Source organism: Polyodon spathula, chromosome 5 (assembly GCF_017654505.1).
Source record: "Polyodon spathula isolate WHYD16114869_AA chromosome 5, ASM1765450v1, whole genome shotgun sequence".
NCBI classification, from domain to species: Eukaryota; Metazoa; Chordata; class Actinopteri; order Acipenseriformes; family Polyodontidae; genus Polyodon; species Polyodon spathula.
In genome coordinates, this window is record NC_054538.1 from 23,942,174 (window position 1) to 23,962,622 (window position 20,449).

Consider the following 20,449-nt stretch of genomic DNA (forward strand, 5'->3'; position numbering starts at 1 on the left):
GCAGCATTTGCTGAGCTGGGTGGATGTATGGAGAGAAGATAGGTGAGACAGAGAAGGAGAAAGAAATTTAAAAAGTAAACCATTGGTACTTGTGCTGGAAGGATCAGCATGATACTTGTTTTGGGTGGAGATGTATTTGTTGTGTTCGAGACTTGTTTTTGTTTAACCTTTTTATTTTGCTCTGTGAGCAGCATGTTTTTGTTTTTATTAATTTTTTGAATAAATACGCGCACCAGCGCATCAACCCGCAGTACTAGTCAACTTCTGGGGCCAGTTGCACTAACGAGTTAAAAAAATATGATTGGATCCGTGCTCACTGGAGCCAGATCTTGAAAAGGCATTGTATTAAATGGATCATGAGCAGGGTCCAATGATCCAATTTTTTGATCCGATTTTGGCACTGTGCATGCCGTAACTAGGGAAACTGACCAATGAGAAGCGAATATTTGTGGCACTGCCATGAATGTCAAAATATCAAGTACATTTGACTTAAAACAACGTATCATCCATACAGGAACCTATTAGAAGCAACTACTACATTTATCATTTAAAAATCTAACTCTTCTATAAACAGATTGAGTACGTTAATATCTGCTGGTTGTTTTTTTTTTAACTTCTAAAAAGTTTATAGTAAATGTTAGCGTTCACGGTCATGTGTATTTTCTGATGGATACACTCACAATGCTGTATTCTTTACAGTGGTACGTTATCCACCAAACACAAACAGCTAGCTGCAGCATCGGTTTAGGGCAAAATATCTACACATTTTGAGCAAATTGAATCAAGGGCTGATGATACTAGCTGCCACTAGAAAAATGTTGTGGACAGGGGGAGATCGAGGCTGTCAGAGAAAGTAAGCTCATTAAGAAAAAATTGACCAAAACAAAAACAAAAAAGACAGTATTCAATGTGACTAAACCAATTAATTAAGTGTAATCAATAAAATGATAATGGCAGTATGACTTTGTCATTACACAAAACATGTGTGATAATATTTAGTTATGAGGCTTTGTCACTCAGTCAGGTCTACTGTATTAAGCCATGATATATATTATAGACCTGTCTGAGTGTTTTCTATACAGCGATATTTTCTTAATATAGTATTTATGGCTACTTTTAAATGCACTGTTACTTAGATAACGTCAAAGTTTTCTAAAACATTAAAGTATCTCTGTTTTCATATAATAATGTGAGGGAAATATTTTTGTGAAATCCTGCAAATATTTGAAAAATTTATTAAGTTACCGTTATGTAGATCAATGATCTAAATCAGCGGTTCCCATCCTTTTCCTTTATGCGGACCACTACAAAACACTTCTGTATGACGTGTTCATTTTTATAAAACCACAGGCACTGCATGCTATTGAAAACTCTTGACTGTTAGATAACTGCTTAGAAGTGTTACCATGGCTTTAAGATCTTGGGGACAGATTGGAACATTTTTATAAAACAGTGCATTCTGGTACATATCTGCCGGGCGTGTAGGGCTATTTACTTGTCATATTTGAATGTGAAGCAGAAATTCAGATAATTTATTGTCTTGAAATGAATGTTGAAATTAAAGTGAATGTAATCTCTGGTACTTATCACATTCCCTAAAGCACCAGATACTTCTATTAAAAACTATAGCTGTATTAGCTCTGTTTTTTTGTTTTTTTTTAAAGCTGTAAAACTGACAGCCTGTAAGTTAGGTGCCACATCCTAGTTAGACACCACATTGCTTTTAAATAAAAGGTGTCACATTTATTTTTATCTTGTTACAACATGTCAGGTTGGCTGATCCGTTTAAAGTGTAATAAACTCACTGTGTTGGGTATTGACCAATCCTCCCCATAAATTCACATTTCATCAGTGCTGATTGCATAGGGACCTGAAATAACAGATCCAATGCCTCTTGCTTTATAATTAAAGCAGACAAGCTGTCTTTTATCTTAGTGTTGTGCAGTCCCTTAGGTTAGCATTTCAGCATTAGGACTAAGGAAATACAATTGCAGGTACAATACAATTTCAACAGTTTCATTTTTAGCAAATACAAATCCAAATTACAAAATGCGCTTTTTTTTTCAAATTTTTTTTTTTCAATTAATGTTCCTCATGGCTTATATATTATGTGTTTATTGTCCATCAATTAGTTTGAGTTATTTATGTGCGGTTAAAACAAAGCTGTCAAAAACAAATACAAGAAGTCTGCTGAAATAAGACCAAAGAATAGAAACCTCAAAAAGTTACTTGGTTCAAAATGTTCTGCTTAGGCGCAAGCTATTTTCATTATTTATTTGACTCTGTTGAATCTCACATGGAAAAACAACAACAAACAACAACCATCGTGCACACTGTAGTTTATCTCTGCCATACATCACTATGATTGGTAATTAAATTACAGCAATTGTATCCGTATGTCAATGTATTAATCAGCCATGGACACTTCTGTTTTGCCCTAAGGGTGTAGTACTCTTATCATGCTTCCCAGAGTACAAACCACACAACACTCAACTCTTCTGGTGGACCTCTGCAGTCCCAAAATCAATGCAAATTCCAACTGAGATTTATATTCTTGCTCCGCTTATTTGCTCATAGTGCATCATTTACATTGATGTACAGAGTCCTTGATATCTTTCTCCATACCTATCCAGAAGAACCTCCACAGCACTAATTGTAATGTACAAAACACTCCTGGAACCAGTCTTCGTGGAAGAAGACACAAATGGGCTCCTCTTCTGACTTGAAGGAAGATGACTCTACTCAAGGTAATTTATCAGAAGGTATCACCATGGAAACAATGTCATGCACTTGTCTATCCTTCAGATTCTTGTAGGTAAATTGAGGGACAGCCTGCTTTTTATGGAGGATCAAGTGCTGACCACTTGTTGCAGAACTAATGAATTGCCCTTGTATACATGTGAGTCCTTCTGTCTCTATGACATGTTCAGAAACAGGTTTCAAGGCTATTGCCATATAGTTTTGATTTTAAATATGGACCAACAATGCTTCTTAAAGTTAATGTCATTCATAAAAATGTAGTACATTTCTATTTCAAGTCCATGTAAAATTATAAGTAGCTGCATGCACCAGTCTGTAGGAGACAGGAGTAATAAACAGGCATGAGTCTAATTGTAACCTTGTGTGTGATTCAGGGGACAGAAGCTAGGGCTCCTCCCCCCTGTTCTGACCCCCTAAAAACTACCTGTCAAACTCCCTATTTAAACCCTCAAACACTTTCTCCTCAGCCATGTGGCCTCTAATGTGGCATAGTATTGATTTCCTGACTTGCCTTCTTTCTCATGTAGTCCACTTCCTTATTATAGCTGCTCTGTTTCACTGTAAAACAATACAGTCTTTTTTAAGGTTTTTTTCTACAAAATAGGTCTATACATTTAAGATCAAATAATTACAGCCCATCTCTGTTGTACTTTGCTCCAGATATTGATGAAATGTCAGCCTGAAAGCAAACCTAATAGCTTTTCTTTAGTACCTCAGTATTTCAAATACTCCTACTTCCTCCTATCTTGTAACCCATAGGCAGTAATTACTGAGAAACATTGTTAACAATTCTTAAACATTAATATTTATCTGCTTGAAAACAGTATAGTCTTTTTAAAGTAATACTGCAATATTTTATTTTTGTTACACTGTTGTTTCAGGATTCCTGTGGATCAAAGGAGAATTCAAATGAGCAGTCAGACATAAAATTGAAGTAAAATAATAATAATAAAAAAAAAAAAAAAAAAACTTTTATTAGCTTTAAAAATAAATCTCTTCCTTGGATCGTGATACTAAACTGTGCAGTTTATCAATACACATATATACTGCATCTTATATACTATCTATGTGTGTTTCAGAAGGTACTGTCACATGTGCTGTCCAGTTTAAAATCAAATCAAATAATAGTTAAGGCAATTTTACATTTTCCTGGATCTTTCCAAAACTGAGAAATAGACAAAATGCCAAGCACTGTATACTAGATGATCTACTGACTTTATTAGAAGTACTAAGTAGTTGTAGTAGCAATAACCCTACAAAGTTGTACAGGGTAAGTAGCTCATATTGTATATTGTGTTGCTGTTTGCAGCTGGAAGGGAACAGAATAGCAATTGGTAAGTAAATTTGAATGCTTGTTCGCTGATGTAACTACATCAGCTGGTTGAAGTTAATTATTTTCTATAGTGTTCAGAGATATGGTAGATTGAAGTGAATTTAGATAAACTGGACCAGCTCTAGCCCCCTAGTCCTAGAATGCCAGCTGTTCTAAGCGCCAGCCAGTCTAAGGGCCACACGTCCAAGGGCAGTCTGAGATGTAGCAGTCTAAGGGCCAGGTGTCCAAGGGCAGTGAGCTCTGGTATTCTAAGGACCACATGTCTAAGAGCCACACATCCAAGAACAGTGTGAGCTGTGGCAGTCAGAGCGAGGACAGGTAGAGCGAGGACCTTTTCCAAATCTCTCCCAATGGCTACTAGAGGCCTCATTCCCACTCTGACACCTAAAGTCTGGATCCCCTGGACAAAGTGTGCTCACTCTTTCTCTTCTCCTAGAATGAACACTGGTAAGTACTTGCTTCAGATACCACACTAACTCCCTCTCCCTTTGTACTGCCTGCTACAAACTAAATTCTCCTTCCTAAATTGCCATTCTCTGACTAACAAATCTCTGCTTCTCAACACATTTATAACTGATGCTAATCTTGACCTTCCCTGTTTAGTAGAAATCTGGCACTCTGTTCTTGATAAGCACTGCTTTTATTGCTAACTCTGTGCTTGCTGCCTCAACTCTCTCTTTCCCAGCCTTCTTTTCATTTGAGCATCTCGCTATCAAGCTCCCCTCTCCCATGTCTCTCACCCTTGCTGTTATCTATTGTTCACCAAAGAATAACTCTGCTTTTATTGCTGAGTTCTTGCAATTCCTTTCCCTAATCTGCACTTCAACTGACAAAATTCTACTCCTAGGTGATTTCAACATTGTGGCAAAATGGTGAGTGAATACAGGTGAGTGCAGTGCAGAGCAGATTAATCACGCAGACAATTGCTTTCAGGTGCAAGGGTGTTTTATTTATTGAATGATACCGTCCAGAGCCCGAAGGCAAACACCAGTAAATAATAAATGTTGGAGTGATACAACGGTGTGTATCACTCAAAATTGTAATCCACAGGTTTGACAAAAGTCAAACCAAAGTTCCAGGTTTTACATACAAAACACTAAACACAAAACACAAGGCAGTGAAGTGATATTACGTGCTAGTGGTGCAATGTACAGTTCTCTGTGAAATGCTGGGGTGATCGTGATATCCGGGTTGATGCTGGCTTTAGCTACAGCTCCAGATTGTGCTACTGGTTGTCTATAGAGATAAACAACAGTAACAAACGCAAAACAAACACTCAGTTTTCAATATTACATGGTATTACTTCAAGGTCAAATCAAACCATTTGCGAAGGAACAGATTACTTTGCTATGCCATATTTTATGCCCTCACTCATGAGCCTGGGTTAACAAGCGCATCTGCTTCTCCAATCCATGGATGCCACGCCGTTTCCCATTCGGATCATTGAATTCGGGTACTGTAGCTCAGTCCCTTTTCTAGCTGGCTGACTTCCACCTACCCACGGGAATAAAGTGTCATGCCTTTTAGTCCAGGGTACTCTGCTCCCTTTATCTAGTACCCTCTCAGGTCGGGAAGGAGATCTAACACCAAGCGTCATTCAATCTCTGTCACAAACATGCATCTCAATTTGCCTTCTTCCCCTTTAGTGACCAACTTTGTCACACTCCTGGACTGTCTTGGACTCTCTCACTATGTCAACGTTCCCACTCACACCCATGGACACACATTGGATTGCTCATCACCAGGGGTCTTGATATCTCCAATATCTCAGTCTCAGATATCTCTCTCTCTCTGACCATTTCTTAATCACTGCCAATATTAATCTTCCCACACCTTCAACTACTACTGATACTGTTATTTCCTTCCTTCCCATCCAGACTGGATTATTGCAATGCTTTGTTTTCTGGTATTCCCTACTGCCAGGGTTTTAACAAGAAGTAGAAGACTTGATCACATTACGCTAGTATTGGCAGCCCTATGCTGGCTTCCTATACAGTTTAGGGTCGATTTTATGGTCATGCTTATTACTTACAAAGCATTAAACGGTTTGGCTGTGACAGGTGCGAGTGGTGTGTGTTTTAATAAACAAACGAAAAGACCACCCCTCTACCAGCAATGGTATCGGGGGGGAACACGGCTGGTTTGCAGACCAAAACAAAATGTACACAGCTATTTTTATAAATCCCCAATCCACAGTCCCATGCACGAAAATGTGCTCTTTTGATCCGCAGGGGTGTGCTGGTGTCGTGAGATGAATAAAGTGCTCTGGTTAAGTGGGCTGGCTCCGTGGCTGCATTTTCTCTGTGACTAAAAGGCATGACACTTCAGAATAAGAGTCGGGTTAAAACAGACAGAGCCAGTGAGTTTCGGACTGTTGGAAGACACTTTTGATATTCAGGGCCAATATGAATCGTCACTTTGTGAGAGCCAATGGGATGTAAAAGGATTATATAGGACTCAGAACTTTCAAAGAAGACGTAATAACGCTGCTTGTGTAAATTGTGTGTGTCTGTGGGAATGTAAGGTTGGCAGGCATGGGGTTAAGTGTGTCCCTGCCAACAATCACATGTGTGGCCATTCCCCAATTAGGTAATTAAGTGCTAACTGGGGAGTGGCCACATGTATAAAAAGAGCCAGAATTAATTTATTTCTTGGAGAAGTTTTGGTGCTGTGAGGTTTGTACTGTTTTGTAACTTGAAGGTGAACGCACAGCCTACGTTTCGGTATTTTGTTTAACCCTTTGCGGTCCAATGTCGGACCAGGTCCGACATCATCGAAAAAACGTAAAACACAGGTCTCTAGTCATTTTTTCTCCGGAAAAAGAAGAGAAAACCATTCACTGGCCGAGCGAGACCAATAGGAGTCGAATGAAACCGAAAAAAAGGGGAGGGGAGGGGGCGTGTGAGCAATAGCCCTGGCAGCTGCACCATACAGAAATAAGCAGACATAATCAAATGAGGTAGCTGCTTCCACATCCAGAGCTCAAAGAATATCACAGACATTTGCAGAGCTTTTTGAGATGTTATAGTAATAAAATAATGACTTTGATCTCATTATTGAGGAGTTTGGTGATAAAACGAGTGATCAGGATTTATCAGTATGCAGGTCTATAAAGAGGTATATGAAAAATATAGTGAACACGGGGTGGGGCTTGACTGGAGATGCAGTACTGATGTTGCTTAGCATTGCAGTGTCCTTTAAACCAGTTTTACTCGGGGGGGGGGGGGGGGGGGGGGGGGAATTAAACAGTTCCTATCAAAATAAATTGGACCTGATCTGCCTGACAGGCACTGAATAAATGGACCGCAAAGGGCTAAACCTTTTATTTTAGTAAAGTGTGCAACAGCTTTCTGTCTCTGGGTCTAATTCCTGACGGTAACCAGCCTGGGCTGTGATGCTTCGCTGTCACATGCTGATTTCCCTGTTAAACTAATCTGATGTGAAATGTTATTCGATTGGTTCATTGTTTCTCGCATATTTTACCATTATGTAGAATTTTTAAAACATACTGTGTATAAAGATATAATTTTCTATCAAAAGTTATGAAAAATGATATAAGATCAATCATTGGTGGATCTGGGCCTGCATTCCAGAATACGGTCATATTCAGACTCCTACCCATAGTAAATAATGAGAGAAAAAGGCATAGCTCACCTATCACTAGAGAACATTTCAGACATGTTCTATTGATCATTACTATGAAACTGAGAAATGCTCAACTGACTTTTAATTGACTCATTATCTACCAAGTAAAGTTGTGTTGCACAGAATCTCCCAATGGAAAATATAGGAAAATGAACCAATTCAAGTTGATTGACAATCCTATAAATAACATGTCCTAACATTTTTATTGTTATTAGCAGTCTGAAATACTTATCGGCTGATGTCAGGATTCAGGAGCGCCCCCAGAAATCTTTCACATGGTGCACCAGTCAACCATATCAAGAGCTCTGCATAACACTGGCCTGTATGGGAGAGTGGCAAGAAAGAAGCCGTTACTCAAAAAGTACCATCTGAAAGCACATCTGGAGTTTGCCAGAAATTATGAAAGTGACCCAGCTGCGATGTGGGAAAACATTTTGTGGTCAGATTAGACCAAGATAGAGCTTTTTGGCCAAAACTCAAAGCGCTATGTGTGGCGCAAACCTAACACTGCCCATGCCTCAAGACACACCACCCCTACAGTGAAGTATGGTGGTGGCAGCATCATGCTGTGGGGATGCTTCTCATCAGCAGGGACTGGATATTGAGCTTAAGTGTTTCTAAAAACAATATTGAACAGAACAAAATTTCAGTGTACCATTTGCAATTCAGTAATATGAGAGAATTGGTCAGGGGTCTGAATACTTTTGCAAGGCACTGTATATATAATGAATCAACAGTACATAGGTCACTTTTGAAATCAGGACTTAAAGGATGTGTTGCAGTAAGAATATCTCTGTTAAGAAAGACTAAAGGGCTAAAACATGCACAAGAACACAGAAATTGTATTGTACAGTGTATATATCATCATCATCATCATCATCATCATTTTTCAATCAACTGCGGATGAAGGCTGCTCTGGCATGTTTCCTAATTTCATCTTGCCATCTTCCTGGAGGTCTTCTCTCTCTCTCTCTCTCTCTCTCTCTCTCTCTCTCTCTCTCTCTCAATAAATAAATAAATAAATAAATAAATATAAAAAAACAAAGATATAAATGGTCTTAATGTTAAAGTATAAATAATATGTTAAGATATAATCTAGATTTTTAAAATGATGTCACTACAGAAACAATATTTTGAATTGTGTGTGGGTGTATGATATTGTGAGGCGAGAGTGTATTAAATGGAATGTCCAGACAGTAATTTATGTGTACAGAAATAAAATAATTTATTTTTATTTTCTATACACAACAAAAAGGATTAAATAGCAAAAGAAAACAAAATGGTGTGAGGGAAGGAGTGCAGGGGTGAGATCCAAAACAAACTGTGATGACTCGTCTTTAATTTGTCTTCGTGGCGACCCATACATAAACAAAAAAAAGACAAAAGAAATGTTAGTGTTTCAAAAATCCCGCTGCACCAAACCAGTCTCTCCCTCCACCCGTTACTCCTCCTATTTTACTTTCGGACCAACCCCGAACACAGTAGTACGTTCCCTTTAGTATGTAATGTCCCGCCTCTGTAGTCAGTGGAACACCAATCCCCAACCAACACGTGTCCTTATCCTTCACTTGACTCCAGTGGCTGGAATTTACATACTCGTACTTCCGCCCCTCACCAAGGTGCCGCCCCTCAAAAGATGACTTTTGCCATGGTCACGAGATCTTGGTAAGGGAAGTCCCGAGTTGGTTTGATGCCATCTACTGTCACAGACCGAAAACCCTTTGACTCATCACAGATATATATATATATATATATATATATATATATATATATATATATATATATATATATATATATATATATATATATATATATATATATAGACACACACACCTCGTTATATCGCCCCTGGCTATACTGCGTATTCGGATATATCGTAGGCCTGGAGTTGGCTCCCCATTTTTACTGTCGAACTCCGTATGCCTTAGCTGCAATACACATAGGGGCTTAGAATTACTGTTAATTTTATTTCGCACTGCACATAACAAACAACAACATATAAAACAATTAAAAATAAAGCATTAATATCGTACTGTTATCGTATACACACGCATTGCACAATAACACAAAGCAAATTAAATATCTACTTGCTGAAGCGGTTTTTATTTTAGTCAACAAAGTGTTCAAGTGTGGCAGCAATGCACTAGCAAAAGCCACAAAGCGGTGACGTCAGCTCCCTAGCAACAAGCCTCCCAGGTTGTTGTTGGGAATGGATTATTTCAATGCAGCGGGTTTGTGCATTTGAGAAAGGAGAGGAAGACTCATGAAATGAATTAGAAACTGAAGTTGATGAGAATTACCCTCCTCTGTACAAAATAAAACTGTGTGCTGCTTTTTATATGAAAAATGAGAAAAAGCAGGTTATGTAAAGGATTTACACTGGACCCTGACGTCCCCAATAAAAACTGGCAGTGGTTGTACAATATTTGTTAGCCTATTTGTTTTTCTATGGGTCTCTCACTATATCGCAGCCCTCGATATATAGCAGATTTATATTGGACCCTGACACCCGCGAAATATATCGAGTGGATGGTGTGTGTGTGTGTGTGTGTGTGTGTGTGTGTGTGTGTGTGTGTGTGTATATATATATACACACACACATACACACATAAAATGTCTGTTTCTGAGTGATATTGCTTCTATTTAAACATATTTCAACATTTGTTTCAGCTATTTTGGAATGAGCATTAAATATGTGTTAAGTTGGGTAACATATTTGATATGTTTTGCAATATATTTGAAGGTAGAAAATATATTTAAAAATATGTTGCAATATATTTGATTTTCATAAGGTAACATTTGTTGCCGCCAATGTATTTACCAGAAACAGACGGTTTGGTGCTTTGACTATTTTTTTAGTGACATTCTGGATCGTCAGAAGAGAGATTTTTGCTCTTTTTGAAGGCTTCAAACAAACATATCTGCTTCTGTTTGCTCATTACTACCACAAAATAAACAGCAATATTTTATAATCTTACAATGTTTATTAGGATTTACAAACCCCATGGAGTCCACACTTATGAAGAGAAAATTTTGCAAACCAAGCAGGGTATGCACAGTGCGTAACGTGTGCGCCAATGTCATGGTTGACATTCCTGTCTGATATTTGAGGCTACAAGCTAAGATATGCCTTTGCAAGAAGTTTATGATAAAACCAAAACAATGTCACCAAAATAGAAATCAATGTCACCAAAATAGAAATGAACCTTTTAAAGACTGACCTGTTCTGTAATGAAACAACCCCACACAAAATCTTTCAATTCTCACTTTCAAACATTTTATGGGACCTGATTAAGATCTGTATTTTGACAACTTTTAAATGAATCTGCAGTAAGAATTTCTTTCTTTTTTCTTATCTGCAACAATATACTTTCTTACATTATTTTTCGTGCTTTTTGTGGGATCAAATTTAGATACAGCTCTGAGGGATGTCATGTTATATCAAATAAATGACAAGTACTAAAAACAAACAAAAAAAAAAACTTATTCAAGCTGCAGCTTGAATTACTGTTTACAGAATCCATTGGTGTGTCTGTTTACTATAGTCCTCCACAGTCGTTCACTGTGTTTGATTGAACAGAAAGCAGACCTCAGTGTCACACTATTCTAAGGGGCATGTTTATTAAATGTGAACAGATAGTTTACTAACGTATTAACACATGTGGTTAATTCTTTATTAATGGTTACTTAATTCTGTAGGGTTCAACTAAAGTGGACCATATTCAGTGGAGGCAATTCCTCAGTTTATGGTTAAACAAAACATAAAAAAGGAAAGCTCATGTAACTCATACCCCACTACATGACAGCATGTTTGTTTTTATATACAGTAGAAAATGAACACTGATCTTCACAAATCTCAGTTTTCTATACTTCACCGGTAAACGTGTAATCTCGGTAGAAACTTTATGAAGACAGACATTCAGTTTAACTGTGAAAAAATCGTTAGCACAAAATATATATATCATATATTTATATATATATAATAGATATATATATATAGATATATATATATTATATATATATATATATATATATTTATCCGCATATCATTTTTGCAGGAATAACCTAGCAGTTTACTTTAAATAACAGACCAAAAACAGAAATATTGTTCTCAGAAAATGGCTTAACAGCAGTATTACTTTGGATGGAAACTGCATTTTGATGTACTAGGTGTTTGAGCTTTAGTGGTAGGATGTCTTATTGATTTGAAGAACACAGTGAATTATTTAACCAATACAGAATGTTTTTTTAGCCACCAAGAAATTGATTAGCAGAGGGAAATGAAATGTTTGATAGGACTAGCAATAGATGTGACATGCTTCCCTTTATCACTTGAGGTAATAAAGACCTAAGGTGTTGTGATCCAGACAGAAACTTATTTTTTCAATGAAGTCATATCATTATATAGTATGAACCAGTCAATACATAAAAATAATACAAATAATTCAGACCTTTTAATTGTTACTTTGAAGCTTACCAGTCACTGTCTGACTCTATACTGTATTATCAATTGAAATTAATAGAAATTCACAGGGCAGGATAGTATTTTCTGTATATGCACCGACTCTACATTGTATGTGCATTTGGGATGGTCTGTCAGTTTAATTAAAACATAGATTTTATAGTTATATTTTTAGTTATCTGACAAAAAAAAGAATATAAAAAAAACAGTCTTAATATTTTTTTTTATTTCGTTGGATTTTATCAAGAAAATAATAGTATTAACATGATTCTAATATTACAATTTAGGTATTTTGAAAAATTACATTACAGAAATTGATTTATGTGCTTAATTATATTTAAATCCATAATCAACCTATTCATAATTAGAAAACTGAGTATAATTAATCATTTGCATGTGTTTGACCCACGCTTCACAATAGCAATTTCAAAGATTTTACTGAGTTACAGTTCATATAAGGAAATCAGTCAATTGAAATAAATTCATTAGGCCCTAATCTATGGATTTCACATGACTGGCAATACAGATATGCATCTGTTGGCCACAGATACCTTAAAAAAAAGGTAGGGGCGTGGATCAGAAAACCAGTCAGTATCTGGTGTGACCACCATTTGCCTTATGCAACGCAACACATCTCCTAAGCATAGAGTTGATCAGGCTGTTGATTGTGGCCTGTGGAATGTTGTCCCACTCCTCTTCAATGGCTGTGCGAAGTTGCTGGATATTGGCGGGAACTGGAACACTCTGTCGTACATGTTGATCCAGAGCATCCCAAACATGCTCAATGGGTGACATGTCTGGTGAGTGTGCAGGCCATGGAAGAACTGGGACATTTTCAGCTTCCAGGAATTGTGTACAGATCCTTGTGACATGGGGTCGTCCATTATCATGCTGAAACATGAGGTGATGGCGGTGGATGAATGGCACGACAATGGGCCTCAGGATCTCGTCACGGTATCTCTGTGCATTTAAATTGCCATCGATAAACTGCAATTATGTTCGTTATCCATAGCTTATGCCTGCCCATACCATAACCCCACCGCCACCATGGGGCACTCTGTTCACAACGTTGACTCACCCAGACGACACCATACACGCTGTCTGCTATCTGCCCGGTACAGTTGAAACCAGGATTCATCCATGAAGAGCACACTTCTCCAGCGTGCCAGTGTCCATCGAAGGTGAGCATTTGCCCACTGAAGTCGGTTACGACGCCGAACTGCAGTCAGGTCAAGACCCTGGTGAGGACAACGAGCATGCAGATGAGCTTCCCTGAGACTGTTTCTGACAGTTTGTGCAGAAACTCTTCGGTTGTGCAAACCCACAGTTTCATCAGCTGTCCGAGTGAAGAAGCCGGATGTGGAGGTCCTGAGCTGGCTTGGTTACACGTGGTCTGCGGTTGTGAGGCCAGTTGGACATACTGCCAAATTGTCTAAAACGACGTTGGAGGCGGCTTATGGTAAAGAAATGAACATGCAATTCTCTGTCAACAGCTCTGGTGGACATTCCTGCAGTCAGCATGCCAACTTCACGCTCCCTCAAGACTTGAGACATCTGTGGCATAGTGTTGTGTGACAAAACTGCACATTTAGAGTGGCCTTTTATTGTCCCCAGCACAAAGTGCACCTGTGTAATGATCATGCTGTTTAATCAGCTTCTTGATATGCTACACCTGTCAGGTAGATTGATTATCTTGGCAAAGGAGAAATGCTCACTAACAGGGATGTAAACAAATTTGTGCACAAACTTTAAGAGAAATAAGCTTTTTGTGCGTATGGAAAATTTCTGGGATCTTTTATTTCAGCTCATGAAACATGGGACCAACACTTTCATGTTGCGTTTATATTTTTGTTCAGTGTATATAAATAGCTAAACAGTTTAATTGGGAAAATTACCAGCAACTAAACTGCAGTTTGAAATTGGAACACTAGAAATAACAGAATATAAAACTAATGCTTAATAAGCAAGTGAACAATATAACAATAAAAGGAGCAAAAATAATAAAAGTTAGCTATAAAATAAGAACAATAAAAACAATAAAATAATACAACAGTGAGATAGAGCGAATATATACGTTGTTTTTAGTCTCGTTTTAAAAGCAGCAACAGTTGTTGCTTGCCTTACAGATATTTGATGAACTCACAGTTCATTCCATAGTTTAAGGGCTTTATAGCTGAATGCTCTACATCTTGCGTTCTTTTTCACAATTTTGGAAATAGTAAGTAACCCTATGTTCGGAGTGAGTGACTGGGAACCTATGGGCTTAAAAGAGCATTTAAATAAGATGGAACAAAGCTTTATGTTAAAAGCAGGACCTTAAAATCAATCCTAAACCGCACAGGAAGCCTATGTAACACAGGGGTAATGTGTTCATACTTCTTGGTTCTTGTTAAAACTCTGGCAGCAGCACTTTGCACAAGCTGAAATTGAGGTAAAACACAACTTGAAATACCAGAAAAAGAGGACTGCAATAATCAATATGAAAGCATACATCAGTATCTCAGCATCCACAGCGAAAGAGAAGGCCTGAGTTTCGTAATATTTCTCACATTAAAATAAGACACTTCAGTTACAATTGATCTGCCATTTGTAGTAATAAAAAATAATATTAGAGAGGTAAAAAAATATCATACTATTTCCCTTTATTTTAATTTTATACTAGTATGAAAATAATTAGATTTTTAATCAGTACTTGATATCATATCCTTTTTTTAAAAAATTAGCATATGAGTAACCCACACATTCATTTTCTTGTTCATTTTTTTTTTTACATAAAGAAAAAGGAACCAGAAAATGAAAATGTAGGAGTAAGTAAAAACAATCATTGACACAATGTGAAAAAGTACTAGCGACCTTCTAATCATTTCTGTCCCATATTATGGATTTGCTTCCTGCTCTTTTTAAGCAATTATTCTTTCAGCTTTAGCTGCTTTTTTAGCTTAGCTGGCCTGGCATATGTATAATAATGCAAAACCATGTTTAATAACCTTATTTTAAACAAATAAAACCATTCAGGAATGACACAGGTGCTAGTCTACTGTTCGTCAATCCCTACTACTCATGCACTAGTTCTATGTCACATGCAGTAATTCTATCTCATTATTACATTGATCTCAGTGTGCCCCACACAAATTCTGATACTGCCCGTCTTTTTTTTTTTTATTTAAACCCCACTTAATTGATCTTTTGAGCTCAAATGCCTCTATAATCAACTGTACACTAGCTCAGTTTCACACCAAGAATATCTCTCTTTGCTTTATTCTGCTACATTAAAAATGTCATTTGCGTTAGGCTAGTAATAATAATAATAATTAAAAAAAAGAAATAAATAAAAAAAAAAAAAAACATCCATCAACTGATAAAGAATTTGTCTACTGTTTTTCTAATTTCCTGTCCGAGATCCCTCATTTTCAATTGTAATCCATTAAACTATTTTTAGTTCTGGATGATGTCATTTTTCTATAACTCATGCTTCAATTGAAATATATTTTGACCAAAATAGCAATAGTTAATTAAGGATTTCAATTATGAAATACTTTTAATTAACAGAGGCCATTGTAAAGGTTCTTCATAAAAAATGTATTGTGCTGCTCCTATTGAGAAATGTCTGTAATTGACAGTGTATTTATTTCAAATATCTTGCGATATTATACCCAACATCTGACAGCGCTCTCATCTGGGTCTGAGCAAAAATAATTACATTTAATAATAATACAAAAACACAGCAATCCATCATGTCATTGTTACAAGGAGAATGTAGAACACTGGCCAAGAGCCAATGAAAAAAAAAAACTTTAAAGTACCATAATTATGTAGCTGTAATACATTTTTTGTTCTGTTTTTTGCAAGTGAAAATGGTTTAGTACCATCAGCCTGTAACCTGTGAAATAAAAATACAAACATCCCCATAGGGTCTAATATGTAGTTGTTTACTTAATTGTCTACAATTCGTTAGGAAGTTTATGTTATGGTGCTGTGTTTTAATCAAGGGTTTAATTATGGAGACCATCTGACCTAGGAGAATATCAGCATGATACAAAGGGAGCATTTACACGTGGCCACTATTAATACACAAGCTGCACATTTGTGTATCTCTACAAACTGGAAAGTATCCTACCAAAATAATAAATATATACAAATAAAATAAAATAAATATTTGTCTGGTTATGCAACTAATAAAACATTAGTTTAGATAACCTATTTTTTTTAATTTATTCTGAAACTCGGTTGTCTCTTGTTTCAGATACCATTTGTATCAAACTAATTCATATAAACATTGAGGCAAATCAAACAACTGAATGATCAGATTACACTGTAGCTCAGTTTCCGTATATGCAATCTATAACAAAAATATTGTCAAAAAAATAACAAGTTAGAAAAACGCAACAGCCGTTTAAGTGGTATTATCACACACACACACACACACACACACACACACACACACACATATATATATATATATATATATATATATATATATATATATATATATATATATATATATATATATATATATAGATAGATATATAGATAGATAGATAGATAGATAGATAGATAGATAGATATTCCTGATTGTGGAGCTGCATTTGTGCCATATAAAAATGTGAGAAACGTCATCAGTGTGTGTGTGTGTCCATCTGTCTGCAGTTATTGTTCTACAGTTCTACGATTACGCACTGTACAGTGCTGTGAACAGCGATGGGATAAAAGCCAGAACGAGACGGAACAGCCCAGAACGGTACTTGAATTAATTTGCTTTAAAAAACAGCATAACAAGTTACAGACACATGCGGAGAATATTTTAGCAATTAAAAGCGATTAATAACAGGCTGTCATTAACACGTTACAGCCCAGAACGCTTTTTTTTTTATCAACAAAAAGCTCCCAGAACACTGGATTCCCAAGGTGCAAAGACAACGAAAATTCTACACATAATACAACTAAGTGAGAACAACATAACACTATTGAAAAAACCCACAGAACCGACCTTTTATTTCCCATTCCATGCAATAAACAGCTGTTTAAACAAAACCGGCCAGAACACGGGGTTCCGAAGCTACACAAAATGATACACATAATATGAAATATATATAAAATGAAATATATATATATATATATATATATATATATATATATATATATATATATATATATATATATATATATATATTCTCCTCGTATGTGTAACTTTCTATGCTGCTTTTTAATGCAATTGAATTAATTAAAGTACCGTTCCGTCTCGTTCCAGCTTTTACCCCTTCCCAGCCAAATAAATGTAAAACATGCTGAATTATTATAATTCATTACACAAATACATAAAAAGTCACACTTTGATGTACGGTTGCCTCATTATACAAGGCATTGTTAAAACATATTTATGAAGTGCTTGTCCTACGGACCACCGAGCATATTGGAAGCACTGGCCTGGGCAATCAGACAAGCCTTAAAATCAAACCCTTAGCTGTAAAAAATACATTTACCAATGTTGCCAATTGCATTTAAATCCTAATTACAATACTGATTGACATATTTACCATAATTATAGCTATATTAATAATTTAAACATTCTGGAACGTGAACTAACACCCACTGAAATATGTTATTTCTATCATTTTTCACTTATCCTTCATTTGTTCATATACGTGCCTGTTACTTTGAGAAAGGTCTGGTCTGTAGAGGTTAATGCCTGTGTTGAGTAACGGTAATAAAGCTGGAAGCCATTGTTCAGAGGCTGTGCTACTTGTGTTCCGCCTTATAGCTATACCGCAAGTGGTAGTGAAACAGCATGATGAGGTAATGTGGAGCTGAGAGCCGTGTAACCCTTAACATGGTATAAGAAGCTGCATTGTTTTAAGGGATAACTATGTAGGCAATAACAGACCTGAATAAAATATAAAAAGTGTACACCTAAGGTAAAAAAAAAAATACTACCCAACACAAAATATAACATAAATGCCATGACTGAATATTTCTACACTGTACATTTTCATCACATTTAGCTTTTTGTTTCCAAGGCATTTTGATATTACTAGTCAAAGAGCATATAGTATTATAGATGGTGTTCTTTACTCTCATTTACATGGTAACACAAAAGTGTAAATCCATATTTCAGTATCACTACCTTGGTCCATATGGAAGAGTAAGTCTTGCCAGGGTAACTTTCATGATTCAGTCTCCATGACAAGAGTAAGACAAAGCACAAATGTGGTTGTCAGCATACCCACCTGAAACTTTGTGTTTCACCAGAGACGGGAAAATAGGAGTCTTTAGTAGTCACAAAAGGCCTATAGTTTTAGTTCTTCTTATATCTCAATGTTTTTTTTTATCTTTTTATGGCTTAGAGCACTGTAGCACTGTGACACCCAGCATGTAAAATCACAATGGGGTTGCTTGAATCAACCAGGGTAGGTCAAACATGACATTAAATTGGCTGGAGCAGGTTTGTTCAATTCATTACACTGTTTTCTCTCAAACAGTTATACGTACAATTTGTAAAATTTGCATTAATTATTACTTATTCATAACAATGGTTTTCATAGATATTCAGACTAGATGTCTGTTTCTATGACACCCAATTCTGGTGTAACCAATAAAGTAGGCTTCAGTAAAATCAGAAATATCATGTAATGTCCTTTTAATTTTCTACCTGGACTAGTAAGTAATACTATAAAATGCATATAAAAAAGTAACATCATTTTTTGTTCATAGTTTGAAAGTGGCGGGGGGGGGGAGTAGTTCTCAGATAGAGTTTCTGGGCTTCTTACCAATAATAGGACTATCTCCAACTCAGCCTACCATTTTGTTGCAGATTTTGTTAGAAGTGACACAGGCCAAATTTCCACAGCAATCGCATGCAGCAGCTCCCACTGTGTTGTGGATACTGTAACAATATAAACCCTAATTTTAGGGAACATATTCTGAGTTTGTATGTCTCTTAAGGATGTCCACTGCCATATATAATACCTATGGAGGTACTCTTAAATGGCTTGGCATTAATAAATGGTGGGGCCACTAACAGTTAGTAAGACACAATAGTGCAGTCTAATGTAGAGGCAAATGTAGAAATAAAATGTTTAATTTAAACTATGTTTTTATTCTCTTTTAGTAATACATGTACATGTATGTGTATTTGTAATAAGAGAATGGTGGCAGTAAAACATTTTAAAAAATGTGGAACAGGCACACAAGAGCCACCAGTATTCATGGTAAACATGATAGGTTTGGGCATACTTTTGGACCTACATTTGCTTCTAACAGACATTATATATTTTACTTCACCTGGGTTCAGAGGAATATACTGTAAACTTCTGTTTTTGGGCAGCGTGTGGCCTTTTTGTCCTTTCAAAGTATAATAACTTACACGCATCAGGGTCAGAGAAGGGGGCAAACCTTACCTTTAATATAGGAAAGTCTTTCAGTTCCTGACAAAGCTTATTATTGCTTTTGAAATCTTTGGTTTAGTTTGTGATTCAAGAATTCAGGAGTTATACCTTTGTTCTTTTATTCAGCATTTATGCTTCATTACAGTTTAATGTTGTTATTAAATATGAAGGTAACAATTTATCACAAAATAAAGGAAAACATAATATGGCCTCGAGTCTACAGGGAGTTAAATGGCAAATAGGCTACTTGGCATATGGCTGACTCAGACTAGGTGCATTTTCCTAAATCCTAACACAAATAAAATCTCTCAATATTCTCCTTCTCCTCTGGGGAACATAGGAATGCTATGGTTAAAAGAAAATGTTACTGTTTCTCTTAATGTCAAAACTGAGAAAGTGATACTTCTTTAAGGAGCACACTAAAGTTTAATTGATGGGAGTAAAATCTTTAAAACCAGATCCAGAATTGTCAATGACAATCAAACTTAACAAACTGAAAAACAAGACACTTACAAGAAGTGTTTTTTACTCATATTTATTGGAATATACCTTTAGATATGTTATGTTCCCAATAAGCATTTGAGGTTTCTACAAATCCAAACTGGAACAGGTACTTTTCTTTAGGAATAAAAATCTTTTTTTTTTTTTTTATTTAAAAAAGGAAAGTACAACTTTAACAATTATTGCTTTTCACTGGGCTTTTTAACAGCCTTGAACAGATTTACAAAAAGTTATTAAGTTCTGTCATTCTAACTTTAAAGCACCTTTTAACGACCTTACTAGCATTAAACTACACTGTAGACATGATCCCAAATCAGAGAAAAAGACTCACTTTTGATTAGACATGTATAATTTTGAATGTAAAGT